General features: G+C 47.8%; 1 protein-coding gene across 6 annotated transcripts in view; it reads left to right on the top strand.

Moving 5' to 3' along the window:
• CEP85 (centrosomal protein 85) overlaps window positions 1-12,946 on the top strand; it is a 193,726-nt gene that overhangs the window by 7,516 nt on the left and 173,264 nt on the right. The window lies entirely within an intron of this gene.

Raw genomic sequence — 12,946 nt, 5'->3', positions numbered from 1 at the left:
CGTCCACGCAGGTGCAATAGGAAGGCCTGGAAGTCATGAGAGAGGACGGGCAGCGGCAACTGCTCATGCCCAAGAATAAATAGGACAGCGCAGGCGCCAGAATTTGAAAAGAGCGATGTGGAGGCGGATCCAAAAATGCAGGAAGACATGAATGACGAATGTTAGGCATCTGTGTCAGATGGGGAAAGACCTGCCCCCCTGTCAAATATCAGGTATGTCTGACCAATTTTATAGACTATTATTTCAGCAGTGGAAGGTACCCTAAATAAAAGAGCCACCTTGGCAGAATGCAGCATTAGTGCTGTACAAGGTGGCTTTTACTTAAAAACACCAGCGGGGGGTGACAGTGTCCCTTTAACTTGTGAACATAGCTTTTAACCCCTAAACCCCGGAGTTTTTTTTTTCGATTTTGCGTTTTCGTTCTTCACTTCCCAGAGCCATAACTTTTTTATTTTTCCTGAGTTTTTTTTTTTTTTTTTGCGGGACGCGTTGTACTTTTGAATGACTCCATTGATTTTACCGATACCAAAAAACAAAAAGTTAAACCACTCCCTATAAGCGTCAGTCTTTAAGACAGATTTGTAGAGGCGCACGTCAAAACCAGGGAGCCCATCCTGGAGCAAGTTCCATAACAATAGATAAAAAAGACAGCGCCTCAGACAATGGTGGAAAAAAAAAAAAGGCTTACACTGTTTTCTGCCTCCTGTGGCAATGTTTCGGTTCGAAGACCTTTTTCAAGGTACCATGTTGTGTACTAGAAAACGGGGAAAAAAAATCTTCAGTGCTGTGAAATTGAATAAAAAGTGCAATCCCACACTGGTCTTTGTTTTGGCTTTTTTACTAGGTTCACTAAATACTAAAAATGACCTGCCATTATGATTCTCCAGGTTATTACGAGTTCATAGACACCAAACATGTCTAGGTTCTTTTATCTAAGGCTACTTTTACACATGCCGGGTTTTTTGCTGCCCATTTTTGCAGGCCATATTGCCGTGATTTTTGCGGTCTCCCACAAAAACAGGCCGCAAAAAATCTTCTCGTATCGCCATCTTTCCCTGTTATAACAAATAGCAGGGGGAAAAAAGGCGATCCGCAAATACGGTGTACCGCAAAAGCAAGGTAACGTTGTTTTTTCGGTATAATTGAGGCCGTGTCCGTAAGCCATGAAAAAGATTGAGCAAGCTCGATATTTTTTCACGGCCATACGGGATACAGTGCTACAATGTATTTTTGCTGGCCGTTTTTGCGACCCTATAGATATCTATTGGGGCTGCAAAAATGGCCCGCAAAAACACGGCAAGTGTAAAAGCAACGTAAGTAGTGAAAAAAAAAGTCAAACTTTGCTAAAAAGAAAAAAAAGCGCCATTTTCTGATACGTGTAGCATCTCTATTTCTCGTGATCTCGGGTTAGATGGCTTATTTTCTGCGTTCCGGGCTGACGTTTTTAATTATACCATTTTGGTGCAGATACGTTCTTTTGATCGCCCGTTATTGCATTTTAATGCAATGTCGTGGCGACCAAAAAAGACATAATTCTGGCAGTTAGACTGTTTTTCTCGCTACGCCATTTAGCGATCGGGTTAATCCTTCTTTATTTTTTATTTTTTTCTTTAAATCGGGCGATTCTGAACGCAGCTATACCAAATGTGAGTTTTGATGTTTTATTTTGTACTTTTTATTTTTTTAAATTTTTTTCAAAAAACACTTTTCTATAGTAACCCGCCACGACAGCACACCTGGAGGATGTTACCCCTTTCCTAATAGGGACAGGAAATAACAAAGAGGTTAAATACCCCTCTCACATTCTCCCCCTTCAGTGTTTTTTTTTTTCCTGTCCCTACTAGGGATGGAGAGGTCATCCTAGAGGTGCCGTGCCGGCGGCAGTCACCAGGGAAATTTGGAAAGCTGGGGAGCAGACTCTCCTCTCTTCCCCGAGTGATGATCCCTTCTCCGTTGGGACTCGGGACCCCCTTCTCCAGTCAGCACCTTCGGGCAAGGTCTGGGGGAGAAATCTTTGGCTGGAAGCCTCTCAGAGCTCTCCAGCCCCTCCTGGTGACTGCTTATCTCGCGAGACACGCATGCGTGAGGACTGCCGGTTCTGAAGCCGGCGGCTGGATATGACATCAGACGTCCACCGGCTTCAGCGCATAGACTTTTTTTGTGTTCCATGCTGGGACGCATGGCTAGATTTCAGTGCGGTTGGTGTCGGCAGGCTCCCCACACACACCTGGACAATGGAGGGAGGAGGTCCTCTAACCAGAGGACAGGTGCTGCAGTCCTGTTGCCTGCATAAGAGCCCCGGACAGGGAGACATGTTGGTAAACCAACATGGAGATGTCAGTTTCTGCACGCTTTGAATCTGTAGTCCCCAGCACCAACCCTGTCCCGGTAAGTACTCTGGTACTGGGTGTCCATTTCCTGATACAGGTTAGAAGCTTATGATCCCTTCTCCCCTTTATTTTAGGGGGACAAGGAACCTGCATTAGTAAGCAAGTCTAAGACTTCATGAAAATGTGCAGTGTGTGCAAAGAAATTGACCTCCTTGTATAAGAAAGCTTTATGCAAGGAGTGCAGAGAGAATCACCAGGGAAGAGCAACCATCCTTGATGGAAGAAATTAAAGGCTTGATCCAACAGGAGATTAAATCCTCTATGGCCATTTTTTCTCAGCCTACATCCTCTTAGTGCCCCTCCAGAAGCAAAGAGAAAGCTTGATATAGAGGAAGAAGGGAACGAGGACTCTCAGGAGGAAGCATCAATCCCAGATGAACCTCTGGAGGAGGGTGAATTATTTCTAGACCCAGAGGGCTCCCAACAGGAGAGATATTACTTCTCGGGGGTTATAGAGGAACTCCTCATGGCAGTAAGGAGAACCATGGAGGTCGAGGAAGAAAAGACAGCCCAGACGGTACAGGAGGAGATGTTCGGGGGACTCCGATCTGAAAAGAAGCAAGTGTTTCCCATTCATAAAAATATCTGGGACCTGGTCCTTGAGGAGTGGGAATCCTCAGAAAAGAGGCTGACCACCCCAGCAGAAATGAAGAACAGGTTCCCTGTAGACGATGAGACAGCTTCATGCTGGTCAGAGATTCCGAGGGTAGACGTCCAGATTGCTAGGGTAGCTAAGAAGACCACACTACCATTTGAGGTTGCCTCCTAGTTGAAGGACCCTCTGGAATTTAAGATGGATGGACTACTAAGAAAATCATGGGGAAACTTCAGCATCTTTATTAAGCACCAATGCATTATCCACCTGTGTGGCTCGATCAATGTACCGCTGGCTATGACAACTGGAGGAACACCTATCAACAGGTACTCCTAGAGAAGATATCCTAGCTTCCCTACCACTCCTCTGCAGAATCGGTGAGAGTGGCGGCAAGATCGTCGGGATTATCAAACTCCGTGAGATGCGCACTCTGGCTGAGATCCTGGACTGGGGATATAATGTCAAAAATGACGTTGTGCCCTATCCCTTTCAAAGGGAAGTACATGTTTAGTCCTGCCCTTAACGAGCTGCTGGAGAAGGCTTCAGACAAAAAGACCTTACCAAAACCTAGAAATCCTAGGAAGAGACCCTTCTGTTCCCAACAGGAACAGGCTCCTCCGTACAAAGGAAAGGGCAAGTCAGGATGCTGGAGCTACCCGAAAGGGAGAGAAGGACAAAAATCTTTTTCTTCCCTATTCCCAGAGGCCAAAGAAGCAATGACGCCATCACAGTGGGAGGTCACATCTCGGGCTTCCTTTCGCAGTGGCAAAAAATCTGCTTTGACCAATGGACTCTAATATCAGTCAAGGAGGGAATAAAGTTAGAGTTTGCCTCATATCCACAAAACAAATTAAAGACCACACGTCTCTTCTCCAGAGCTACAGTCCACTCTGATACTGGGAGTAGATCATCTATTAGCCGCAAGGGTAGTCTCCATTGTCTCAAAAAGCGAAAGGAACAGGGGACATTACTGGAACCTATTCCTCATAGAAAAGACGAATGGATCGCATCGGGTCATAATCAACCTGAAACCTAAATTGCTACATAACCTGCAGAAGATTCCATACTGAACCTATCAGGTGAACTGTACCTCTGATTAGACAAGATTTCGGCATGACAATGATGGACCTACAGGATGCATATGACCACATCCCGATCTATCCAACTTATCGGAGATTCCTGAGGTTCGCAAATACCAGGGAAGCGCTCATAGAACATTATCAGTTCAACGTCCTCCCGTTTGGGCTGTCCTTAGCCCCACGGATCTTCACAAAGATCTTGTCCGAGGTCATGGCTTACATCAGATGTCAGCACATATGCATAGTCCCATACCTGCACCCATGCTACAAGAACATATACAGACGACAATCCAGATCCTATCATCACTAGGCTGGATAGTGAACCACAAGAAATCAGATGTGGTTCTGGCAACAGCGAAAGAGTTCTTAGGAGTACTTCTAGACTCTCACGGCCAGATGTCTGCTGCCTAGACAGAAACAGGTCTTGCTAAAGGCGAAGATATAAGAATGCTGCGGAACAAGGAAATAGTATCATTAAGATGAGCCATGTCGGTTCTTGGATTCATGACGTCCCCAGGGTCCTTAGACAGGAAGATCCGAATTCCACCTCGAGTAAAGAGTTCGTTAACATGGTGGCTACAAGACAAAAATTGAGCAGAGGGGTTTCCTGGACACAAGACCCAGCGGTCACTATAAGGGTAGATTCCAGCGGAAAAGGATGAGGAGCCATGGTAGCCTAACACATACTGCAAGGATGCTGGTCAGACAACATAAGCCAGAGGTCCTCGAATTTCAGGGAACTGAAAGCAGTGGAGGAGGTCCTGAGACTAGCAGTAACCATTGTCCAGGTATCCGACGTCAAGATATGCTCAGACAACATGACAACAGTTGCCCACCTTCGTCATCAAGGAAGTACAAGGCACGAGGATCTGAAAGCAATCTCGGCCAGAATATTTTTGTAGGCAGAAGAATACCTTCTCTCCCTGTCCTCTCTTTTATATAAGGGGTGCGGTAAACCTACAGGCTGATTACCTGAGAAGAACAACAATTCATCTGGGAGAATGGGGTCTAGACCACGAGGTCTTTCAGATACTAACCAGAATATGGGGCTATCCAGAGGTGGACCGATTCACAAGTGGTCAAAATGCAAAGGTGGATGATCGAATATTGATCCTTGACAGCACCACCTGAGAGAGGGGATCCGCCCTTCAGGAACAGGAAACCTACAGCTACAAAAGGGCGGCACCTCTCCCTCGCATCAGTGGTTTCCTGTTCCTGGAGGACAGGGTTCCCTACACATCGTCCGTCATGGATCGTCAGGAAATTCCCAGGCCGGCTGACCGACCCAGGTAGTGGGGGGGGTCTCCTACCTCGGTCAGTGCGGGGTCCCTGGAAGCGCCACGGTGGGGCCGGGCAGGTCTCCACAGCAGTGTGCGGAGCAGGTGGAGCAAGGGTCCGGAGGACAGCCGTCTCTAGAGTGCCAGCACCGGAGGTAAGTAATCCCCGGGCCCTTCCTGGTGCATTTTCCCCCCCCCCGTTGTCCTGTCTTCGTTGCGGCCCCGGTCCTGCATTTGGGGCCCAGCCAGCGGTGCATGGCGGCACGCGGGGGGCTAGAGGCATGCTGGGCCAGGGGCACTGTGCCAGCTCCCTATCTTGCGGTCCCGTGGGCTCATTTGAGCGGCGGAAGTGATGCGGCGGAAGGGGCAAAGCCGGGAACGCCAAAACCGGAAGTCAATGCCGGCTTTTTCGTATGCGCCGCGGGAGAGCGGCTGTCCTGGGTCGCGTGCAGTGGCCGGGGGGGAGGGGGGCCGGAGCGCAGGGCGGGGAGGGTCCCAGGTGGGAGGTGCCCTTGGTCGGAACCCTGCTGACCCGGATGTCTAGGAGGAGGCAATATAAGACAAGCTGGGACGCTGCTGGGGTGCTTCTGAAGGCTCATTGCAGCGATGAATACGACAGAAGCCCCCATAGACCAGCAGGACAAGATGCAGGAGCACCCACACCCCAAGAGACAGGCCTCATACAAGCTCCCAGCTGAAGAAACAAGGACGAACGTGCAGGCAGAGCCGCAGAAGTTCCTCCAAGCTGAAAGATTCAGCTGCCTCCCTCCGTGATCCGGTACCTGCTTCTACTGCTTGGGTAAGAGATCTCCTTGAAATAACCCTGATGCAGTGTTCCCTTATGTTTTTTTCACAGGGGAAGAAAAGCTCTGGTAAACAAACATAGGAAATGTGCCCTCTGTAGTTGCCCCTTGCCAGATGCCCACCCTAAAAAGTTGTCAGCCGTGCGTGCGACAGACGGTAGGGTTCAAAAAGGAAACGATAGTCCATGGCTAGACTGGCAGACCTTTACACTCTCCCCCCGATTATACAGGAAGCGGAAGAAACTACTGACTTCACCGCAAGCCTGAGGGAAATAATCAGGACAGAGATGACAGACTCGCTAAAGTCCCTATCACAAGGGGAATCTTCTAGGAGAAGAGAAGCTAGTTTTTCCGGTTGAGTCCTCGGCCGCCCCTAGGAAGGACGAAAATTCCTCAGAGCCCTCTGCCTCTTCATCTTCGGAGGAAGACTCTAGCCGTTTATGCTTCCCCTTAGACCAAATGGACAGGCTAGTCAAATCAGTAAGGTCCACCATGGAGGTAGCGGACACAAAACTAGATCCAAGGAAGCACAGGGCCTTCCCGCTAAATAACAGTCCAGAGTCTGATAGACAGATAATGGAAGAGGCCTGAAAAAAGGGGCACCTTACCACCAGCCTTCAAGCGGCGGTACCCCTTCGATGACCCGTTGGTAAGCAGAGGGGACAAGGCCCCTAAGCTTGACGCAGCAGTAGCCCAAAAAAATCCTCCATACCTTTTGACAACATGGCCTCCTTAAAAGATCCGTTGGGCAAAAAAGCGGATTCACTTCTAAAAGGAACATGGAAGATGTCAGCTGGTGCTCTAAGACCAGCAGTAGCTGCTACTTGCACAGCCAGATCCATGATCTGGCTGGATCAGCTTGATTCTCAGCTGAAAGACGGAGCCTCGAGCGCATCCATCCGGAAGACCCTGCCGATCATACAAAACGCTGCTGCCTTTTTAGCCGATGCTTCGGCGGATTCGGCAAGGATGGCAGCCAGGACCGCAAGATTATCGAATGCAGCTCGAAGGGCTCTCTGGTTGAAGTGTTGGCCCGGAGATATCCAGGCCACATCTCAACTCTGTTCCATTCCATGTAAGGGAGAATATCCGGTCCAGTGCTGGACGAACTTTTAGAAAAAGCCGGGGATGATGAAAAGAAATTCCCCAGTCTGCCGAACCCTTCTTATAGACGTCCCTTCACCAGGAAAGGATATTTCCGTAGAAGGTCGTCCAGAGATCAAGGCAGATGGGATGAAAAAAGGAAAGGTACAGGATTTATGTTTGGAGGAGGGGGGCGCCAGGAAGGACTAGCGCGTGAAGCTATAAAGCCACCCCAATGACTAGCTGCTCCGGTAGGAGGGAGGCTAGCTGCCTTCTACCCGGCCTGGTCGCTAATTTCCAGTAGCAACTGGATCCTGGGGTTGATGGCCTCGGGACTACGGCTAGAATTTTCCTGTATTCCCCGAAAGAGATTTAAGGTTGCCCCACTCAGATCTTCCCCATCAGAACAGGCTGCCCTGGAGGCTGAGATTCATGATCTACGCCACAAAAAGGTCCTGACAGAGGTGCCGGAGGCGGAAAGGGGGGAAGAGATTTGTACTCCCCTCTGTTCCTAGTCCGTAAGCCAGACAGCTCCTTCAGGACTATAATTAATCTTAAAGCCCTCAACGAGTTTCTGATCATACGTCCGTTCAAAATGGAAACAATTAATTCCACAATAAAATTGCTGTTTAAAAATTGCTTTATGGTGGTGTTAGATTTAAAAGACGCCTGCTACCATATACCCATTCATGCAGCTCATCAGCGTTTCCTCAGAGTGGCGGTTCAGTTAGATGGGTCAGTTCAACACTTCCAATATGTGGGCCTCCCCTTTGGTGTGGCAGTCACTCCCCGGGTATTTACTAAAGTTATAGCCGAGGTTATGGCCCATCTGCGTGAATCAGATATTCTGGTGGTCCCTTACCTGGATGACTTCCTTATTATAGGCAAAACAGCGGAACATTGTTTGTAGCAGTTACAAAGAGCAATGTCTGCTCTAAAGCGGTTAGGATGGCTGCTAAATATCAAAAAATCGTAGTTGCAGCCAATGAAAGTCCAGCAATTCTTAGGCCTAATCTTAGATTCCGAGAAGCAGGAATGCCGTCTGCCTCCTGAGAAGTTAGATCACCTACACTCTCAGGTCCTGAACACTTCCAATAACCCCACCATGTCCATCAGGAAAGCTATGTCCCTTCTGGGCTCGCTCTCGTCCTGTATCCCCGCGGTCCAGTGGGCCCAGTTTCATACAAGGAAACTACAGGGTGAGGTTTTATTACATCAGAGTCCTTGGGGGTTACCTGGAGGGCCAGCTAACTTTATTCCGGAACATGAGGGAGTCCCTAGAGTGGTGGTTAGAAAGGAATAACTTATCCAGAGGGGTGCCCTGGGAGTATAACATATCCCGCATAGTCACCACAGACGCAAGCCCTTCTGGTTGGGGGGCTCATATGGGTGAGATTTTGGTCCAGGGCCTATGGGAGCATCATCAGGTAGAAATGTCATCTAACCTGAAAGAATTAACAGCGGTGGAGCAGGCAGCTAAAAAGCTCCTTATGTATCTGCAGGGTCACCACATGTGAGTGTTCTCCGACAATCAAGTCACCGTGGCTTATGTCAATCACCAAGGCGGGACTCGTTACAGACCCCTGATGAATGTAGCAGAGCGTTTGTTCCAACTAGCAGAGCAGCATTTTCTATCTTTAACAGCTCTACATATAAAAGGAAGAGAAAACACGGCAGATTTCTTAAGCCGCAATCTGCAAGGGGAATGGTCCCTAAAAACCTCCATCTTCGACTTGTACAAAAATGGGGACAATCAGAGGTGGATCTCTTTGCCACCAGGGAGAACAGGAAAGTGAGGCAATTCTGCTCACTGAATCCCAGAGAGGATCCTCCGGCGGTAGACCCTTTCTGATAAAGTGGGACTTCAGGCTAGCATATGCCTTCCCTCCCCTGTCTCTACTACCCCTGGTGATGAGGAAAATCAGAAAAGACAGGGCGACGATTAGTGATAGCTCCTTTTTGGCCCAGGAGGGCGTGGTTCTCATGCCTCAGGACCATGTCTGTGTCCGATCCATGGATTCTTCCGGACATCCCAGATCTCCTATCCTAGGGCCCAGTTTACCATCCTCAGGTGGCTGGCCTACATCTGACGGCGTGGATTTTGAACGGTCACTGCTAAAATATAAAGGTTTCTCCCCAGACTTGATTAACACCTTATCTAAAAGTAGAAGAATCATTACAACCAAAATTTGTTAGAATCTGGAAAAGATTGCTTCAAAACTCAGGGGTAGTTGCTGGACAATCAGCACCAATAGTTCAAATCTTAGAATTCCTACTAAAAGGTCTGGACATGGGGCTTCCCACCAGTACCCTTAAAGTACAAGTATCATCCTTGGTGGCCCTTTTTAGCTGCAACATTGCTGGTAATTACTGGGTCAGTAGGTTCATTAAGGCGGCAAGTAGATCCAGACCAGTAGTAAAGGATAGGTTCATGCCGTGAGACTTGAACCTCACAGCTATGACGGAGGCTCCATTTGAACCTCTCATCAGCTTCCATAAAAAAAAGCCTGTCCCTCAAAGTAGCCTTCCTGGTAGCACTAACGTCAGCTCGTAGAGTAAGTGACATCCATGCGTTATCCAGGTTTCCTCCTTATAGTCAATTCAGAGACGATAGGATAATACTTAGGCCCGATCCAGCATACTTGCCTAAGGTGGTTTCTAGTTTTCATAGGACACAGGAAATAGTCCTTCCATCCTTCCTCCCTAATCTAGTTAACGAGAAGGAAAAGAAACTACACACCCTAGATGTTAGATGTCTCCTAGAATACCTGGCAGTTACTGATCCCTGGAAGAATAATGCCTTGTTTGTCTCCCATCAAGGCGCTAGGAAAGGTCTTAGAGCATCAAAAAACACACTAGCCAGGTGGATTAGAGAGGCTATTTCACTAGCGTACACCTCAAAGGGCAGATCGGCAACTGGGAAGCTGAGGGCGCATTCCACCAGAGCCATGGAGACCTTGTTGGCCGAAAGATTGGAAGTCTCCATTGACCAAATATGTAAGGCGGCTACTTGGTCCTTTCCGAGCACCTTTTATAGTCATTATAGGCTAGACCTGGGTGCTTCCGCAGACCTCTCCTTTGGTGTAAGGGTGCTGCAGGCTGTAGTCCCTCCCTAAGTAGTTATTACTCTCTATAATTCTCTCAGGTGGTGCTGTCATGGACGATCGAATGAAGTCTAGTTACTTACCGGCTAACGGTATTTTTCGGAGTCCATGACAGCACCCTCAGATTCCAGCCTCTTTTTTCGTTAAGTTTGGGTGTGCGCTTCCTCTTATACGTCCACTGGTGATGAATAGTTAAGTAGTAATAGTATTGTACATAAATCATGCCATTAACCTTGGAGGTCCTCTTGTGCTCTGTAATCCAACTGATGCGTGGGAGAGGTGCCGCCTGCTTAGGTGTGGATGCGTTAGCCCACCCACGGGCATTCAGACTTGCTTATACCTTCCCTTCTTTGCCAATTCTACTGAGGGTTCTGCAGAAGATAGAAAGGGAGAGGGTCAGAACAATCTTGATGGCTCCATTCTGGCCCACGAGAATCTGTTTCAGGACCCTGACCAACTTAAGAGTAGAAGGACCAATAGCATTATCTCCGGTCAAGAACCTTCTCTACCAGGGTCCAATAATACATCCGGACCCTGAAAGGTTGCACTTGAAGGCCTGGCTTCTGAATTCTTAATCTTGAGAACAAGAGGGTTATCAGAGAAGGTCATTAAGACACTACAAAAAAAGCCAAAAAGCAGTGACCAACTCCATTTTCCAAAAGATATGGAAGACCTTTATCACATGGAGTGCACCTGAAAGACCTAACCCACACTGACCAAACGTAGCCCGGATCCTAGAGTTTCTACAAGAAGGGCTCGAGAGAGGTCTCAGACCTAGCACCCTCAAGGTCCAAGTGGCGGTCCTAAGCTCATATTTTGAACAGTCACTAGCCGACCATCGATGAATCAGATGATTTATGACGGCAGCATCCTGCATATGTCCGAGAATTTCAAACCCAGTTCAAACCTGGGACCTCAAGGTGGTCCTGAGGGGGCTCACACTTCCACCTTTTGAGCCCTTGTCGTCAATAGATGTAGACAGACTTGCCTGGAAAACCACCTTCCTGGTAGCAATAACTACAGCCAGTAGAGTGGGCGAACTGCAGGCTCTCTCGATCAATGAACCCTACATAAAAATCTTGCAGGACCGACTTATTCTGCAATTGGATCCATCGTTTCTTCCCAAGGTGGTCTGAGTTTCACACATCTCAGGAAGTGATTCTCCCCTCTTTCCATCAAGATCCACGAAATTGTGAGGAAGAATAGTTCCACACTCCAGATGTCCGGAGAACGGTGCTCCATTATCTCCAAGTAACCGAGACGATCAGGAAGGATCATAATCTGTTTATTCACCTTCGAGGCCAGAGTAAGGGAATGAAAACCTCCAGGTCTACAATTGCCAATTGGATCAAGAGAGCAATCTTTGAGGCATACCAGGTTCAGGACCTTCAGCCACCAGAAAGCCCACTCAACCATAGCAACACCTGTCTCCTGGGCCTAGAAAGCCAGTGCTTCCATCGAGCAGATATGCAGAGCTGCTACCTGATCCTCTGTCCATACATTCTCCAAACATTACCAACTGGACCTAATATTAAAAAAAAAAAAAACTTGGCCTTCGGAAGAAAAGTCCTTACGGCTATAGTCCCTCTCTAATTATTACCCTTGGATACTGCTCCAGGTGTGCTGTCGCTGGGGGGCTACTAGAGAAAATGGAATTAGACTTACCGGTATTTTGGTTTCTAGTAACCAACCACGACAGCAGGAGTAATCCACCCCTTTGTTTAAATTGGGTTTTGGAGAGAATAAATATAATTTGAAGCATTCCTTTTCCGGTGGTCCTTTTAGAATAACACTGAAGAGTGAGGATGTGGGAGGGGTTTTTAACCTTTGTCATTTCCTGTCCCCATTAGGGAAGGGGTAACATCCTCCAGGTGTGCTGTCGTGGTGGGTTACTAGAAACCGAATTACCGGTAAGTCTAATTCTATTTTTTTTTTTTTTTTTTTAATAGGAGACTAGAAGCTGCTACATGGAGGCAATGTTCAGATGACCTCTATGTAGTAGAATTACTCACTTGCTATGAGCGCAAACCACTGGGTGGCACTCACAGCAAGCCGGCACTGACAACTATAGAGGTCTCCAGGAGACCTCAGGTTGTCATGCTAACACATCGGTGACCCGCGATCACGTGACAGGGGTCACAGATGTGCATATTTCCGGTGCAATTGCCGGAAGCTTGATTTAAATGCCACTGTCAGGTTAACAGTGGCATTTAACTAGTTAGTAACCGTGAGTACCACGAGCGGCAATTGCGGGCACATGTCAGCAGTTCAAAACAGCTGACGTCCCCGGAACGATGTGGGCTCACTGCCGGAGCCCACATCAAAGAGAGGGAGTCTGACTTCGGCGTACTATTACGCCAAATGTCAAGGGGTTGTAGACTGCTAGGACAACCCCTTCTTAATTAAAATGTTTGGCCTTCATAAATAATTAAGCCTACACATGTGGTCAAAATTGTTGGTACCCCTTTTTAATGACAGAAAAACCCACAATGGTGACAAATAACTTGAATCTGACAAAAGTAATAATAAACCAAAAATCTATCAAAATGAACAAATGAAAGCCAGACATGGCTTTTCAACCATGCTTCCACAGAATTTTAAAAAAATAACTCCTG

The sequence above is a fragment of the Dendrobates tinctorius genome, unplaced genomic scaffold, assembly GCF_039654945.1.
Source record: "Dendrobates tinctorius isolate UK_male_01 unplaced genomic scaffold, ASM3965494v1 ptg000015l, whole genome shotgun sequence".
NCBI lineage: Eukaryota > Metazoa > Chordata > Amphibia > Anura > Dendrobatidae > Dendrobates > Dendrobates tinctorius.
The sequence above is the reverse complement of the archived record's forward strand: the minus strand, read 5'-3'. Positions and strand labels throughout refer to the sequence as shown.